Here is a 16,029-nt window from a genome sequence, read left to right on the forward strand (position 1 = left end):
GCCGTGAGGCCGCTCTGCTCAGCTGCCGCTTGGCTTCTCTGGCCTTGCTCACGTTCCTGCCACCGCACAGAGAACTTGTCAGAGGAGCAGGGGGTGCCGAGAATGGGTGCTCATATTGCCAGGGAGGCAGAAAAAGATGAAAGGGAAGAAGCGGTACCCAACAGTGAGCTATGGACCTTTCCTGGCACGCTGTGTTTCACATGAAAAAGTCTTCACAAGACATTGTGAAGGAGCTGGCAACTTCCAGTTCCCTGTGTGGCTCCTATCCATCATTAGCCCTACACAGAGCCCCCAGGTCATATTTTTGACCCGCATGAACAGTTTTCTTCCACTGTTTAACTGCAAACTTTTTTTAAATGTCTCTGTTGTCCACTTATATTTTTGCTCCAGATAACTCCCTTTTATTTTACTCTTTTACAAGAAGAAGACTTACCAGATATTGCATCATCTGAGGGCAGGGCAGCTCATGAGGTGTTTTGGTCTGATTCAGCAGAGCCAAAATCACGGTAAAAATCGTTCCTTGCTGCCTGAACTACCTGCTGGAAGCAGCTCCAGGCATAGCCTGCTCCCTGCCATGAGAGCTGCAGCGGCCGTCCGTGCTCAGGAGGTCACTTCTCCTCTCTTCTCTCGCTCCATCCCCTCAGGTTGAGTGCCTAAGTGCCGGTCCTTGATCTCCCTTGCAGACCTATCGCTACCCATCTGTCAGCCTTCGTTCGTGTATAGGCAACGTACAGAAGCATCAAGCAACAAGCTGTGTGGGAGCAGGCTGCTGTGGGAGAAGGAGACTGCGAGGAAAGCTGGCGTCCTGGTAGGCCCAAGGATCTAAACTTTAAAATCAAGACTGCTATATGTATTTAAAAAGCTTTTTTCAGTCATTTTAGAAGTCTCTAAAATGCAATTATTTATAATACGTTTCTCTGTCTGAGGTGTTTCCAGTGCAGCTCATTGTACAAAGCAAAGGTATTTGCCAGTGTGATTTATCACTCACTAGTATTTTTAATAGTTCCGGTTAAATGATGAGGCCACGCGCCCAGCCTGTGCAGCCACGCTGCATGCCTTGGGGCCAGAGCTGGTGCTTGCCTTCATGCCTGGCACGTCCCCAGCCACCGGCTGCCTCTCCCCTGGACAGGGCAGAGAGGCAGCAGTCCGCCTTCCTCCGCACCCTTGCTGACGGAGCGGAGCGGGTGCTCCCCACAAGGTGGCCGGGGCGGGGGGCTTCGCCTCCTGCTCTCAGCAGTGGTTTTTGCACCGGAGGTCTAACCGCAGGTCAGGAAAGGACGGTGACTCGTGCAGCGCAAGTATTCTTATCTGTCATCTCTAAGCCTTTCTCTTCTCTTTAGTGTCTAAAGAGAGATCTTTGCAGAGAATTTTTAATCTCCTAAAGTGTATACAGCTATAATAAGACATATTAAATTTTGCTACATTTCAAAATCCTCTGGGGGAGGGTGGCATTCCTCTTTTACTGATATAAGATCAAGTTAGTCATTCCATTTTTAATGCTATTATGAACAAGTGGGAGAAATTAGAGGACTAGCCCCATTCTTCCTTAAGATTTTCTGAATCTAGCTTTGGTGTGTGAACTGGAAAAGACTGTAAGAGCAGTTAGTGTTTACACCTTCCTTGCACTGTATAATTTAACTTTCAGAAATACAAAATGGGACAGCAGAAATATTGTTACGCGTTCTTACAATGTCCAAAGTTGTTTCTTACTGTTTTTATTTGAAGGAACTAGACACAATCCTGGCTGCCGTAACCACTGCCTTTGAGAGAGCTACAGCTGAGAAAATCCGCTGCCAGGAAGAAGTGAATAGAACTAACAAGGCTATTGAGCTGGCCAACAGATTAGTGAAAGGTCTGAGGTGAGGTCCTACAGGGCAGGCTAATGAAGCAGCCTACAGAAAGCACTTCTTTGTTATACACTACTGATCTGGCAATAACAGAGGCACTTAGCAAAGAACCTGATGAGCTGAAAAAATTATGTCATTATCATTCATTTTTTTCATAATAGAAACATGTTTTTGACCTTTGCATTTTCTTACATTTTGCCTCATTGTGGTATATATTAACTGTAAGATTACCTGCTAACTAACCTAGCCAAGAACATTAAGAGAAGAGAAATAGCCAATCGTAGCTATTGACAATGAAGGCAATTTATTAAAAATGCAATGACTATATTTGCAACAATTAAACAACGCTAATGATATTGCCCTGGGTTGGGTTACATAGAATATAATACAATTTGCACTACTTAGTTAAGCAATATGATAATTCCCTAATTATCTCTCTGAGATTTGCAATGGGTATTTCACAAGAGAATAAGTAATAGCAAAGCTATGAATTATCAAAAATCCATATTGTCTGTTGATCTAAGCTGGCTCAAGGGAATCCACGCTCACTGATGGATTTTTCATTTATCATTCATCTACTGATCAGGTTGCTTTTTATACGCACAGACACACACGCTTTTTAAAGATTTTTTTTTTTATTGTAACGTTAATTTAGGAAATCTCTTGTGGTGCCTCACTGCCTTTATAGGTGTTGTCCTGTTCTACCCAATACTTTCAAGCTGGATTTGATAACCAAACATGTAGTAACCAGTAAAACTAGAAGATCCATTTGTTATTAAGCAAAATTATATGGCTGAGCGTGGCTAGTGGAACTTAAAATATAAAACAGTGCTTAGAGTTATTTCCTGAATCAATAGAAAGGATTTATTGACTAGAGGGGAGGGAGGGCAGTGCAGAAGGCCTATTGTTTCTCTTTAAAGAAGCAAGATGAATGCATTTAAAATGTTAACATCCTAGCTGGAAGTGTAATACATTTTAGTGATTAATAATGCCTGTAAAATTAAACCATGTACCTAACACAAAATAATAAAATAAATAGCATAGCAGACCTCTTTAAAGTGCGACAATAAATGATTGTTCTAGGGCATCAGATAATAATATTTTCTTCCACCTAACGTATCATATTGTTTGGTTCTACCATGTCCCTCCTGCTGTGGCTGACAAGTGCTGGAATAGCATACGTATCGAGATGAAAGGAAAAGTGTGTGTATATTGCGGGGGGAGGCATAATGAAAAATAATCTAAAGGAGGAAACAGAGATGAAAGGCTAGAAGGAAAGTTGAGCCATTCGCTAGATGAAGACAGCAAAATGGATTTGAATGGAAAGCCCTTCAGCTAGTACCTCCCAAAGCACCAGCTCCATGGAGAAGGTGGAGAGAGAGCTCGACAGCTTGGTGAGGGGAGATTGAATTCATTCCTGTTAGTAGCTGTACCAGACTTGGTCAAAGATAATAATAACTATATGACAGCTATTTGGTGACTTGAGGACAAAAATGGTTTTAATCCAGTTTGTAGTAAGCAAATAGGTCACTCTTCACTATCAGTAAACAGTTTGATATTGACACTGCTATCCTGTCAATACTGGCTGTTCCTTTGCCACACTTTTTATTGAGAAGACATTTTCTTATTTCCCTGTGCGTATGGCAAAGTCATTGCTGCAAGAAGAATTGCTTGAAGCATAGGAAAATATAGTTGTTCACAACATTTTTTATAAAAAAATATACATAAATTTGTTCATTAACCATTTTTATAAATATACTTTTACCATGACAATAATAACAAATAAGTAAACAACTTCTTATGTATTTTCCTCTTATTCCTAGGGGAAATCAGAAATGCTGACCAGACAGAGGGGAAGCTGATACTCTCTAGCCAGGACCCTAAGAGAAATCTTGCACCAAGTGTCATGTCAAATCTCTTACTGACTTTATGGTGTATAAGATCAGACCCAAAAGTAGAAACGTTTTTTTCCTGCCTTCTTCTCTGAGCCCTGACACACCAGGACTATTTTGGGTGGTTGCACGAGTAGTTGTTACTCTGTACCAAGGAATTCTTTGCTTCTGACAGGTGCCAATTATGCTGTGGACATCTGCCCTGGAGGCACTGAATCAAGCTGACAACTCATTTTACATCCATCCACCAACAACTGTTTTCAATAATTTCCCATCCAGCTGGGACTGAATTTGCACAAGTGATCTATGTATTAGAGACATTACCCATCCACAGAGACGTTCAGAACCGCGATTATGTTCTGTGTTCCCACAGAAACTCTTGCATCTGCACGAGAAAACAGCCACTCTTTCCACCATGCTAGAGGATGCTGACAGCTCAATTTTCCTCACTTACTGGCAAACTCACCATGCAATGGGCAACGTGTGTCTGAATAGAAGATACTTTGTGAGTCTGGGCTGGCCATATGCAAACCTCTTCTCTTGATTACCTAATAGATGTGAATCACTCAAGGTAATACTGAACTACTTGCGATTGTTTGTCCACAGTGGTGGACGTTTTTTGATAAACAGTAACTGAATGTTTCTTTAATCCTGTTCCTGTTCTCTAGATAGAAAATGTGACATAGGCTTAATCAGCAGCACGGTACTAGGTACCAGAGAAAATACAATGCAGAAATGGGCTCCAGATTGCAGTCGTTAATTCCTGTGTTAGTTCGTTTTCAAAATGGTATTGACATGAGCCAAAATCTGTGGATGTTTTGCTTGAAAAGCAATAAGGTAAGTGAGAGCCTGCATATAATGCCTTTTTACTGCTCTGCTTTTTTAAAAATGCGCAGTTAATCAGAAAAATTCTAGCAGCTATTCTGTTCCCTTTTTGACCTGTTAAACCACCATGTTGCTTACATGGACTTCCTTCAAGTACTTTATTCAGTAGAACAGTATATTTGGAGGCGATGAATTGGTAAAATGCTCTTCTGGAAAGGACCAAAATGTGCCCCGTGCTATTGTTTGAAGTACATTTGCCAGCTGACTGGAGCTAGAGGTGACAACTAACCCACAGACCTTGGGAATATGGTTAGCGAGCCAGAACAGTAGGCAGGCTCACCTTCCCCTTGTGTTCTGGTGAGCGGTATGGCCTGCTGTTTGCATAAGGGGACTGGCTGTTATTATTCTATTCTCTCCCCACTACTGTGCACCAGGGCAGCACAAAGCAAGATTTAGTGCTTGGATTTAGTGCTTGGATATAGTATTTGCTTGATAGCAATTGTTACAGTTAAGGCTGGACTGAGACTTCCGTCTTAACCTCCTGTTCTCCCACGCTCCTAATATTCTTAAAAAAAAATTCCTTTTCATCTGAAATTTTTCATGCTTGTTATCAGCTGAAATATGATTTTTTTTTTGCAAGCCTGAATAAAATTCATTCATTCATTCATTCACTTTTGAATTACGCAAGGAAGCGGGTGTGAGGAGAAAGGTCTTCTTTTTTTGCGCATTCATAATTTACCAAAAAAAGCCGCATATTACAAGCAGAAACTTTCCAGGTGGCTAGTTTTGACTGAAGGATAGTCTTCATGCTAATTACAAAGCGAGAATGGCTGAAAGAAAAATGAAAGAGAAAAATTAAAAATTACATATATTGTGATTAACTCATTTGTTTTGTAGGTGCGTCATACAAAAGTTCTATTGTGAATCACTTAGAGGAAGTTTACAGTAACAATTTCATGTAAGTTACTGTAAACTACTATAATTACATAACATCAATGTTTTTGTGCTGAAATTTCACTAGGAATCTCCCCACAGAAGCTGCACAAGATTTTACTCATGAGAATGTGGAAGCTTGCAGGAAAATCGGTGCAGAATCTTACGAATCATTAACGTTGGTCAGAAAGCGGGAAAGCAGCATGTAGCGGCATTTACTGTCTCCGTATCCTGGCTCTCTCTGAATGCCAGGCTGCTATATAAAACGACTTAAGTATTTTTGAAGTTTATTCTAACATATTACACTGACTGCCAGTGATACCAGACTACTAAAGCTTTTAGGGCTCTAAAGGAAAGAGGCTCCTGTTTGCCTTGCTATGCTCCCCAGTACCATGGATGTAACAGGCTGCGCGTACTGCTGTCAGCACTGTATGACTCTACACACTGAAGGATTTCTTCAGCTAAGGGTATATAAGCAAGGGAAGCTAAGACAGTGCTAGAACAGTCTCACATCACCACAAGGAAAAAACACTGTGATATAATCTTCTGTGTTATCATAAAATGTCTGAAAATAAAATACAAGCATATAAACACATGTAGTATAACTGCAATTTTAAACATCTGGAAGTCAGGCAGCCTCACTGGCAAAGGTTCCCGGAGTAATCGCCCACCTTGCTCTGCGGGGAGCAAAGGTGAGTTCTGAAATTCCCCAGCACTAAGTTCCCAGAAACCTCATGGAGACAAAATATTTCCTGCAGATAACATAGCTGAGACTTGATCTTAGTCTACTGCTAAATGATTAATACACACAGAGCTGAGCTCTGCCCCTTGCCGTGTGTACAGTGCTTCCTCGTTCACCAGTGAGCAGAGGGAAGAAGGCTGACCTGGTTTACGTCGCAGAAGGGACAAGCTGTTTCCCAAACGTGTAGCACTAGACTGCTGGATCCTCATCTGTTCATTCCCTGACTTTTGAATGAAGTTAAGAAGAATAATACATTTTTCCTGCTGATGCTGCTTCTTACAAAAACAAGTGAATGCTGAGACATACCAGCTACGGTAATTAGGAGTCTAAAACATAACCTTTAGCATTTTAGATCCCCTTTCCAACAGCAGGTCTCTTGATGCAGCTGCTGTGCTGGTGGATGATGGAGCAGTTGCTGAATAGAAAAATGAAGGCAACGCCTAGCAATACCATAACCATGCCAAATGCCACTGACGTTACAGACAGTGATCACTGGCGTCTATTGATCCACCCCCAACTCCATGGGATCAACTGGATAAAAGGTAGATCTGGTTCAGATTTGAAAGTTATCTATTTGAGTCAAAAAGGGAAAGAGTTAGCTGGCAGCTACAAGTACTAGTGAAAGTAAAAACACCTGCAGAGCTGTTGAGGAAATGTGGCAACTATTTTTTTTTTTAGCTCTTGTTTCTCGGCAAGATGTTTTCTTAATGCCCCAGGAACCATAAAGCTCTACTAAAACATTTCCTTATTTCACGTTCATCAAAGTATACAGAATATGATACAATACACTGGCCTTTTATCCTTTCCCTTTCTGCAGCCCTACACTGGTATGGATTTTTATAGGTGTAGGTTAAAGAGTGATTTCTTGCTGGAGATCCTGTTTTGATAGACAACTTGGGGGAAATGACCAGTCTTGTATTTGACCCATTACTTGCAAGTTATGTGTTTAACATGGTTTTTTTATAGTGTATGCTATTTACCCTATCAGCTATCTCTTTCTGTTCTGCATGTATTCAAAGTGTCTTCCTCTCAAAGCTCTCCTCTGACATCTGTATGATAGCTATCCTAATTCCTGAGGATTGCCATGCCTGAGATACGTCGGATCCAGCTGGATCTTCTCTTTTCTATTTATTTGACCCTTTCTTATCTTACTTACACCCTTGCATGCACCATAGTTCAATGATCGCAATTTGTGCTCTCCCTTCTGTCTAGCTAACGGTCTTCCCCAACACACCACCATCCCGGGTATAATCATCCAGGAGACATAATCATTGACTCAGAATAAAAATAATTCTCCTTCTTCCATTTGCCAGGCTCCTTGCCTCCATTCTGCCCTCTTCTCTGATTTACTACTCTGTGTTCTTTATGGAAATATTTGGACATCCATCCTCTCCATTCAAGTCTTGTACCCACCCTTTGAGGGAGTGCTGTGAACAGAGGAAGGCAAGATGAGTGGGTACCTATCTCATATACTCACTCACCCTTTTATTCCAGTGTCTCTTCCCCACCTCCTCATTATATTCTGGAGCCCTTCCCCTCCTACTGGTTTAGCTGTACCTCCTGCCCTTCCTATCCCCGGCGTTTGCCCTTCCCTCCCTGGCCCCTCTTGCAAGTGGCAGAGAATCGTCCCTCACAGCCCCTGCTCGTCAGGGCTGTGTCTGAGTGTATGGGCACCCTCAGTTCCAGCCTATTACGTTACCTGCCTTGTCTAATCTCTCTAAATCACTTAACCCCAAGGAGGTTGCCATAGAGCAGCACTTCCCTACAGTGGAGGCTAGAGAGAAAGCGCTGTCGAAGGAATAGCGCTGAATTCCTTCAACTCCAATCTTTGCCACTTAGAGTGCAAGAAAGTATTTAGTGAGCCAGACCACTGAATTTATTACTCTTTAAACCTAGTCCAAATTACTGTGAAATTCTTTAATTAAAAAGTTCAAGCTGAGAAGTAAAATGCTTTTGAATTCAGTCATCACAGCGCTCCAGACTCAATACTGTATCTTCCATCTTATCTTTATTGCTACCTTCATTTCCTCCTGTTACCCTAAATGTTGCCTATTTGTTATGATGAGTGTCCCTTGACTGCCACCTCCACGCTGCATTGACAAGCAGAAACCTCTTTATGCTGAGTATTTATCAAGTGGCATACACCAGCCCAGAGCGGAGGAGCATCTTTAATTTCTCCCTCCCCTGGCGGCATTTGATTCAAGAAGGAGTTTCATAGCGTGTTGAGACTGGGAAAGTGGCTGCTCTTCAGTAAATGTTGATTTCGGTTCTGAACCTGGATGCATGCTGAAGTTTCACTCTTTTTGTGGCAATAAGCTGTAGCCTGTGACAGTCATTTCTGCGCGTTTTCCCCCAGAGTGCTGAATAGCAGAGAAGGGAATTCTTTCATATTGACTTCCAAACTATGTTTCTTGCACTCGGGAATGTAAGTTTCACCAAATTTTTCACTGATCATTCACAGAAAGTTCCCAAATTGCTTCTCTAAATGGGACTTTTAGGCCCAGAGAACTTGAACAGGTTCATTGTTACTCAAGATGCATTAGAAGGTCAGTTGCTGGCAAAAGTTTGGAAGGACGGGGTTTGGGACGCTTCATGCATGCATTTACTCTCACGTCTGTCCCAGGCATTATTGCTCCTGGGACAATGCTTGCACATGCTGGAGGCCTTACAGTGCAACACGCCTTTTCCTGACATCAATAGACTGAGCCTGACATACAAATAAGCAGACGTGCCCTTCACTGCGCTCAGTGGACCACAGATTCCTAACTCATTTATGCTATTATAAATCCAGAAAACGTTTGCTGCAGCTTTTCTACAACCCAGGAAATTGCTCTGTCTTCACCGCACAGCTAGGAATAGAGTTGTCTCTGTGGGCTCTCAGATACCGTTCGTTAGCATATGGCATAGCTCTTGTAATCAAATCTGCTTTCCATTTTGAATCTCTTAGATCTCCTTACGGAGAGGAGGTACGGAGGGCAGAACTGTGGACACAGATAGGTTAATATACCCGTGACACGAATCCAGGGCTGGTGCTGCACATTCTCATACTTTAGAGGAAACAGGAACACCAGCCTGGATTGAGCTTTCGAATTCACAAATGACCTTTATTGTTACAACCAGTCTCAGCAAAAAACAAAACAAAACAAAAAACCCCAAACCCACAGGCCTGAAGCAGTCAAATACGAAGATATTTGAAACTATGCAAACAGCATCTCCTGGCCTTAGGCCTTTTGCCTCAGACACTCTCCAGGCGAGGACGGCGTAGCAGGAGCTGCCTGCAAGGCACTGGCTTCAGAGACTAGCTGGCTTGCACAGAAATGGGCAGCCGGACAAGCCGCTGGGTACTGGTGGACAAATCAAATGACACCATGAAGGCAGGTGCCATTTTCAAGGTACCATTTCATGATACCACTTACAAAAATAGGCTTTTATCTACCAGTAGAGATAAAAGTGGGATCTCACAGAGATAATCATCCAGCAGAGCTTTCAGTAAGACTCAAGGTCCTACATATACTTGTACTTTTTACTGGATTTAGCCACCTCAGTAACTTCCGCAGCACACAGCTTCCCTGCTTGAATTCCAAAATATGAGTGCTAGCAAGTGCAGAGCACTGGGATGCTTTTAACACCTCCACGTGCAGATGGCACAACGCATCCGTGAGCATGTGCTGCCTTGCAGGAACGACCTGATTTTGAGAACATTTGAGACTTCATACTTCACATGCCATCCTGGTACTTCTGCTCAGCAGCCAGCGCTCACAACCTGGGACTAGGTCCTCAGGCTATTTCTTCACTGAAGGAGGCTGACATACCCTGTATGAGGCTCACCCCCTCCCAGAATAACTGTAGGAAATGGTCAGTCATAAATCTGGATGTTCAGTGTGCATTTATTAGGGTTGGAAAGCCAGTAGCTGGCTAGTTTTTGTTTTAAACCTGCCTATGTTCAGAATAAAGTTCACAATTTTACTTCTTTTCTCCTTTTGCTAGTAGTTGAAGATTTAACTACCAAAATTATGTTTACGATGAAGTTTTAGAAAAATCTGAATATTTGAAAAGGAGATATGTATTTCCTATATTAATAGGGTTTGATTTATGGATTTGCAAACTTAGCACTTCAGCCTGAACTCACAGAGCAGCAAAATTACTTTAAAATTAAGTTGACAATGCCTAAGGATGAATTACTGATACTGTTTTTGGCTGCTGACAGTAATTTTCTTCAGGATATTCTTCTGGCTGAGAAGCTGCAAACAACAAAACTCATAGCAGCAGAAGTAGAAATGAAGATAAACAACTAAAAGAATTAGATCAGCTACAATAATAATCATTTTGATGCTGAATGTGGGTCCTTTTGGTCTAAAAGAAATATGTTTATTTTTTAGAATTATGTTCAATTCCTAATCTGTGTCTTTGAAATGACTTATCCAAGGGGAAACTGCATATGTGTCTACTGTTCAAGAATCACTGTTTTTCCACCATGATAAATATAAAATACAACTTTTAAAATCACCATTAACTCTATAATTTACTTAAAATAAAAGCTGCACAAGATAAATGTTTAGTGTAAAAGCAGCTTCTCTTTGGCATGTTTTTCCATAACTTCTTATAGTACTAATTCTTGCTCTTATCCCACTACTTATCTCCTAATTAACTGGAGGCCGCTATTGTACTGAGCTGCTTGCAAGTACTGGACCATGTAACCTAGCAGACTACATAAAACATGAGTACCAGCAATGGAAGGTTTAGTGCAGAGAAATTCAGGCCGGCAGTGTGGCTCACCAGGCAGTCATTTCCAGCTTGGAGTAGCTACAGCTGATTGCAGTAACATCTGGCTGGTAGGGCAAAACCATTCACTGCCTGTATGTTTCTCCCCATGCAAGCTGGGGATATTGAAAAGTTGATACAGGCATTTTCCATCTCTGTAAGTGCTCGGGGCAGTGGGGCAATATGGTGATTCTTTCTGCTATGGTATTGCACATGATCATGTATCTTGTGCTAACAGTTACTGAATGTGCAGACCAAGAAGTGGATGTTCAAAATCATTGCATATTAAATTAGGAGTCGTATCTAATTGACTTAGGAGATAAATATTCCTTTAATAGTAAGTAAAGGTCAGGTGATATCAGTAGTGCTTGCAAATCCTTTTCATCTTCAGAGTGCTATGCAAACATTGTCATTTAAGCTCAGTATGTGTCTCTGAAATAGGAAAACAAGAGTTTGTACAACTGGCAAATGAAGCAGAGCTCAAAGGATCTGACCAAAGAATATCAGTGTCGGAGGCCAGGTCAGTATGCTCAAAATGTGTGCAGTCAGTAAAATCATTACAGAAATCTCTCTCAAGGGTTGTGCTTTTGCAGTTAGGCTGCAGGGATTTTGTGGGCATGGAGCTGCAAACTGTGACCCAGCTGGACGACTGTCCTCACCTTGGCCTTGCCCTACAGCTGCCTAACGGAGCTGGGGATGTTCCCGGGGCTTCATGCAGTTATTGTGCCTGCACTGTCCTCACGACTGGAAGGAAGGTCCTCCCAATGAAACAAGGTAATGATGGACTAGGCATTAATAGCACACGTGTTTGCTTGTCATGGTATTAGCATCATGTACTCTTTAGACAACCTCAGACCTATGTAAAGATCAACATTTGCATTGCCATTATAAAATGTCTTCCTTTAATAAATTCAAAGATTGCAAAGAAACTGTTTGTTACAGAGATAAAATCACAGAATATTTAGAAAGTAGAAGCAAACATTTAGGAAACATTAGAGTCATTACAAAAAAATCACTATTTTGAAAAATACAAATGCCTTAATTATGACAATATGGAGTTTGAAGGAACTTTTCAGAGTTCCAAAATAGCTGGCTGTGGGAACTTACTAAATCCCAGGCAAGGAATTTTTCCTTACTTTAGAAAGCTATACATTTTAGATATATTTTCCATATCACTGTACTTTGCATAGCCATTTACATCAGAGAAAAGTGGGACTGGTAGCTTACTTTGGACTGAGCAACTGCAGAAGACACAGGGAAACAGAAAAGTGCTTCTTGATTGCTGAAGAGTTAAATTGCATCTCCAAACTGTGTCAGGTCCCACTTGGAATAAGCGCTGGCCTCTAATACATTTCTTCCTCTGGCTATTCTTTTCTAAACTTTCTCCAGGAAAGACATAATTGCGTTCTAGGTGTTAATGAAAGAATGCTGAAATGCTCAGTCGCTTTTATAGTGTGATTTTACTAATGTCATGAAGGAGTGATAGCATCCCTCAGCTGTGATAACTCAGAAGTGAAGGGGGAGGAGAAGGTGGAGAGAGATTTTATGAAATGGGTTTATGTTGCTTTTCCATCTAAACTTTTTTCAGTATAATGTCACGTTCCTAGCGTGGGGGATTCTGCATGTGTCATGATTCAGCAGATGTTCTTGTACATTATGTGCAGCTGCACTGTTTGTCATGGGCAAATTTAATAGCAAGATACTTGCTATGTATTCCCTCTATTCTTAGTTCACAAAAACCACTGAAGGAAAGCTTCTCCGCCCGCTAGCTTGCTTGCTTCCCTCCTTTATACGTTCTTTTAAAATATTTAAGCAGGGAGAAACAAATATCTGAAACACCATCTTTTGTGCTAAATTCTGTGCCACCTGCAATTACAGCTCCATTACCTTTGCTGGCGTGATGTTTGGACTGTGTTCCTTCCTGTGTTTCTAATGCTGATTTAATAATTTTAAGTAACTGAGTTGGAATGGGGAAGATGAGGGGGAGAGGTCGTACTCCTAATAGTGGTGTTCTTCAGGAGCCTGATCCTTCAAAATGGAGAATACTTTCTGCTAGTCCCGAGTATCCTCAGTTCGCATTAACCACAGAGGAAACTCAGGAGCGCTGCATCTTAGGATGCTGCAGGGCCAAATGCTGTCAGGACTTCTGTAGACGGAAGCTCAGAAGGGTTCAGCTACTCTCTAATTTTCAGATCAGATCCCTTCTTTGAAAGTATTCTCTTTACTGTACTTTGTTGGTCCAAGGCCACTGTATTATTCAGATTATTCAGTGGGGAACAAAACTTTGGGGTTCAGCTTCTGGCAGAAGTTTTCAGGAAACAGAGCAAGATTTTGCAAAATTAAGAGAAAAAGAAGTCTAAACTCTTCTCTCAAAAAGCCTGTAACGTGCTGAAGCATGGGTGTCTGGTTAGTGGCCAGAAAGGTAACTGAAGAAGAACAGACAGCACAAGTAGAAATTCAGACTCCAAAAGAGTAAAACTACAAGCTGAAATAGAAGTACATCATACTAAAGTAGAACAGGATGAAACCTAAGAAGAAGGTGCAGCTGTAGAAAGAGTTAAAAGCGTTACGCAGTTATCAAGAAGTATGTGAACAAAAACAGCTGTTGTAAATGAAAATCAAGAACTAAAATCACTGTGTCTCCCACAGTATAAGAAAGACATTGACATACTGGGTCTAGTGGAGGCCACCTCGATGGTCAAGGGGCTGCAGCAGGTGACGAACAGAAGGGGCCAAGGGAACTGCGATGCTTCAGCCTCGAGAAGACAGCCAAAGCGGGGAGCTTATTGCTCTCTGCAAACAGGTAACAGGAGGGTGCAGAGACCGGCAGCGTACAGGGGTAGCACAAGAGGCACCAGACAAAAGTCAGAGCATGGGATTTCAAATAAGACATAAGGAAAAAAATCTTTACCATGAGAGTGCCCAGATTTTGGAGGAAGGACCCTGGGAGGCTGTGGTTTTCTTGAGATGAGGTTTCCCTGGGTGAGGAGGACTGTACCTCCTCTTATTGAGAATGATCATGATTAACAGGTCACCAAGATAGGAATATCCATACTGGTAACAATATATATATATGCTTATATGTACAGAGGAAACTGTGTATTTATAAAACATAGAAGGAAAGATGGAACAATAAGATATAAAAATGTTTTCCATGAAAAACAATATTTTTTAAATAAATGCACTCTTTGTTTACTGTTGTATTGCAGATGTTTTAAAACATCTCAGATACAGTACCTGATGGAAACACTACATTTATGTAAGATATGTAATCATGTATCAAGTGGATGGAAAAGTTCTTTTTGTTACCAAGAAGCTAATCAGATAATTTTGGAACTGTGTAACAAGAGTGTTTCTGAGATTGAAGATACGCATCTGTGAAGACAGACTCTCAAAGAGGATGGAATATTCCAGTGAGTATTTTCAGGAGGATGCCACCAAATAGCATTGAAATATGCAGTATATATGTGGAGACATAACTTTCCAGTATTCAGATGACAGCTTAGCTTAAAAGTTAACCAGATGTAATTATGACATTGCTCCTTCTGTTTCTAATCAATTTATAATCATATATTTGGGGTCTTGTTGTGCTTGTGTACATAGCCAATTCCAGAAATTATTGTTTAAAACTTGCCTGATAATGTGTGTGTGTGTGTGTGTGTGTGTGTGATGTAACTTGGATTGAAGCGTGTGATTTTAATTACATTATACCCTAATAGGTTACACTATTCTACAGCTACAGGAATTTTGAATTTAGCTCTAGATCCTATAGCTCTAATTTTAATAATCATAGTATTTCATAATCATAGGATGCTGGTTATACAAATTATATTGGCTATGAAAATCAAACACTTTTTATTAGCAGGTCTAGTAATGGCAATGAAAAAAGTGTAGGTCTTTCAGACCTATACAGATTATCATGATGAAACAGCAGACAGGAAAGTGCGAATGCTTCCAAGATCTACTGCTTGGGCATGGTCCCGCAATCATAGGAGGGTTTGCAATCCTTGCTGAACTTGTTAAAGATAACCTGCAATTCTCAGATTATCAGAAGGGACTTTATAGGCATGTGATTTTTTTTTTTCTCATGGTTAGTAAAAAAGCATCAGGGTTTATACTGACATGCCAATGCAGGCTCTCAGCTCTTCTCTTGGTTTGTCTTGGCCTGAGTAGATTTTAGCTTGTTTTAGCAGCGATTGCAATTGTCTGGTAGTGAGTTACTCTTGCCTGGATTTATTTTAGTTTAGCTTTAGTTTATAGTAACAACAAGTGGTTATTCACTGTGGACTCAACTATCTCTGGTTCTAGAATAGGTGTCAGGGAAGAGCGCAGACACAGATGATATAAATCACAGTTTTTTACTCACAGTAAGCAGACCCCTGACTGAGGAGACAGCCACCCCCCCACCATGAATATGGCATTCCTCCCTATGACAACTCATCCTAATGCTCCCACTGACTTTTTCAGAAATACTGGAGTCAGTCTTAAGGGCCGAAGGAAAATTGGAAGGACAAGCACAACACTAGAGAAAAGAGAAATTTTTGTGTAACAATTTTACCTCTCTTTTTAACGAGACTTTTCTGTATTAATTAAGTAATTTGGAGTATTATAATGTTCAAAATATTAATTGGACTAACAATAAATAAATAAAATTTAGCTCCATATATACAGCGTACTCCCTTTTGCTAATAATAAGACTTCATGTGTAATACCAGGTTTTAATATCTCCAGTATATTTCAGGTCTTGGAAGCTCAATAAACATAGTAAAGATCACTGAAGCTTGTGAGCATTTTTGGCCAGTTGCAGTTAATGCTAGCCTGTTCTGTTTTCTCATGGATGAGCTGAATAAAATCAGTCCAGTGTTGTTAGCTCTCGCTGAAGATGACCACTCATGAAGCGGTCAGTATGTTTGCATGCTGCTGTTTTAATCGCGTGCTACCATTGGCGTACACCTTTCTCTCCCATCTGTGCAGGTTTTTAATGCTGTACTCCACCCAGCAGGGCAGCAAGCAGAGCTCTCCGGCCATG

General features: G+C 41.1%; 1 long non-coding RNA gene across 1 annotated transcript; it reads left to right on the forward strand.

The window, feature by feature from the left end:
• The first annotated feature begins 453 nt into the window (after nt 1-453).
• LOC138067714 (uncharacterized) lies at nt 454-5,230 on the forward strand. The gene is made up of 4 exons (XR_011142094.1): nt 454-506; nt 645-808; nt 1,726-1,859; nt 3,671-5,230. It is a non-coding gene; the product is annotated as an uncharacterized lncRNA (long non-coding RNA).
• Nucleotides 5,231-16,029: the final 10,799 nt, after the last annotated feature.

The sequence above is a fragment of the Struthio camelus genome, chromosome 6, assembly GCF_040807025.1.
Source record: "Struthio camelus isolate bStrCam1 chromosome 6, bStrCam1.hap1, whole genome shotgun sequence".
Lineage (NCBI taxonomy): Eukaryota > Metazoa > Chordata > Aves > Struthioniformes > Struthionidae > Struthio > Struthio camelus.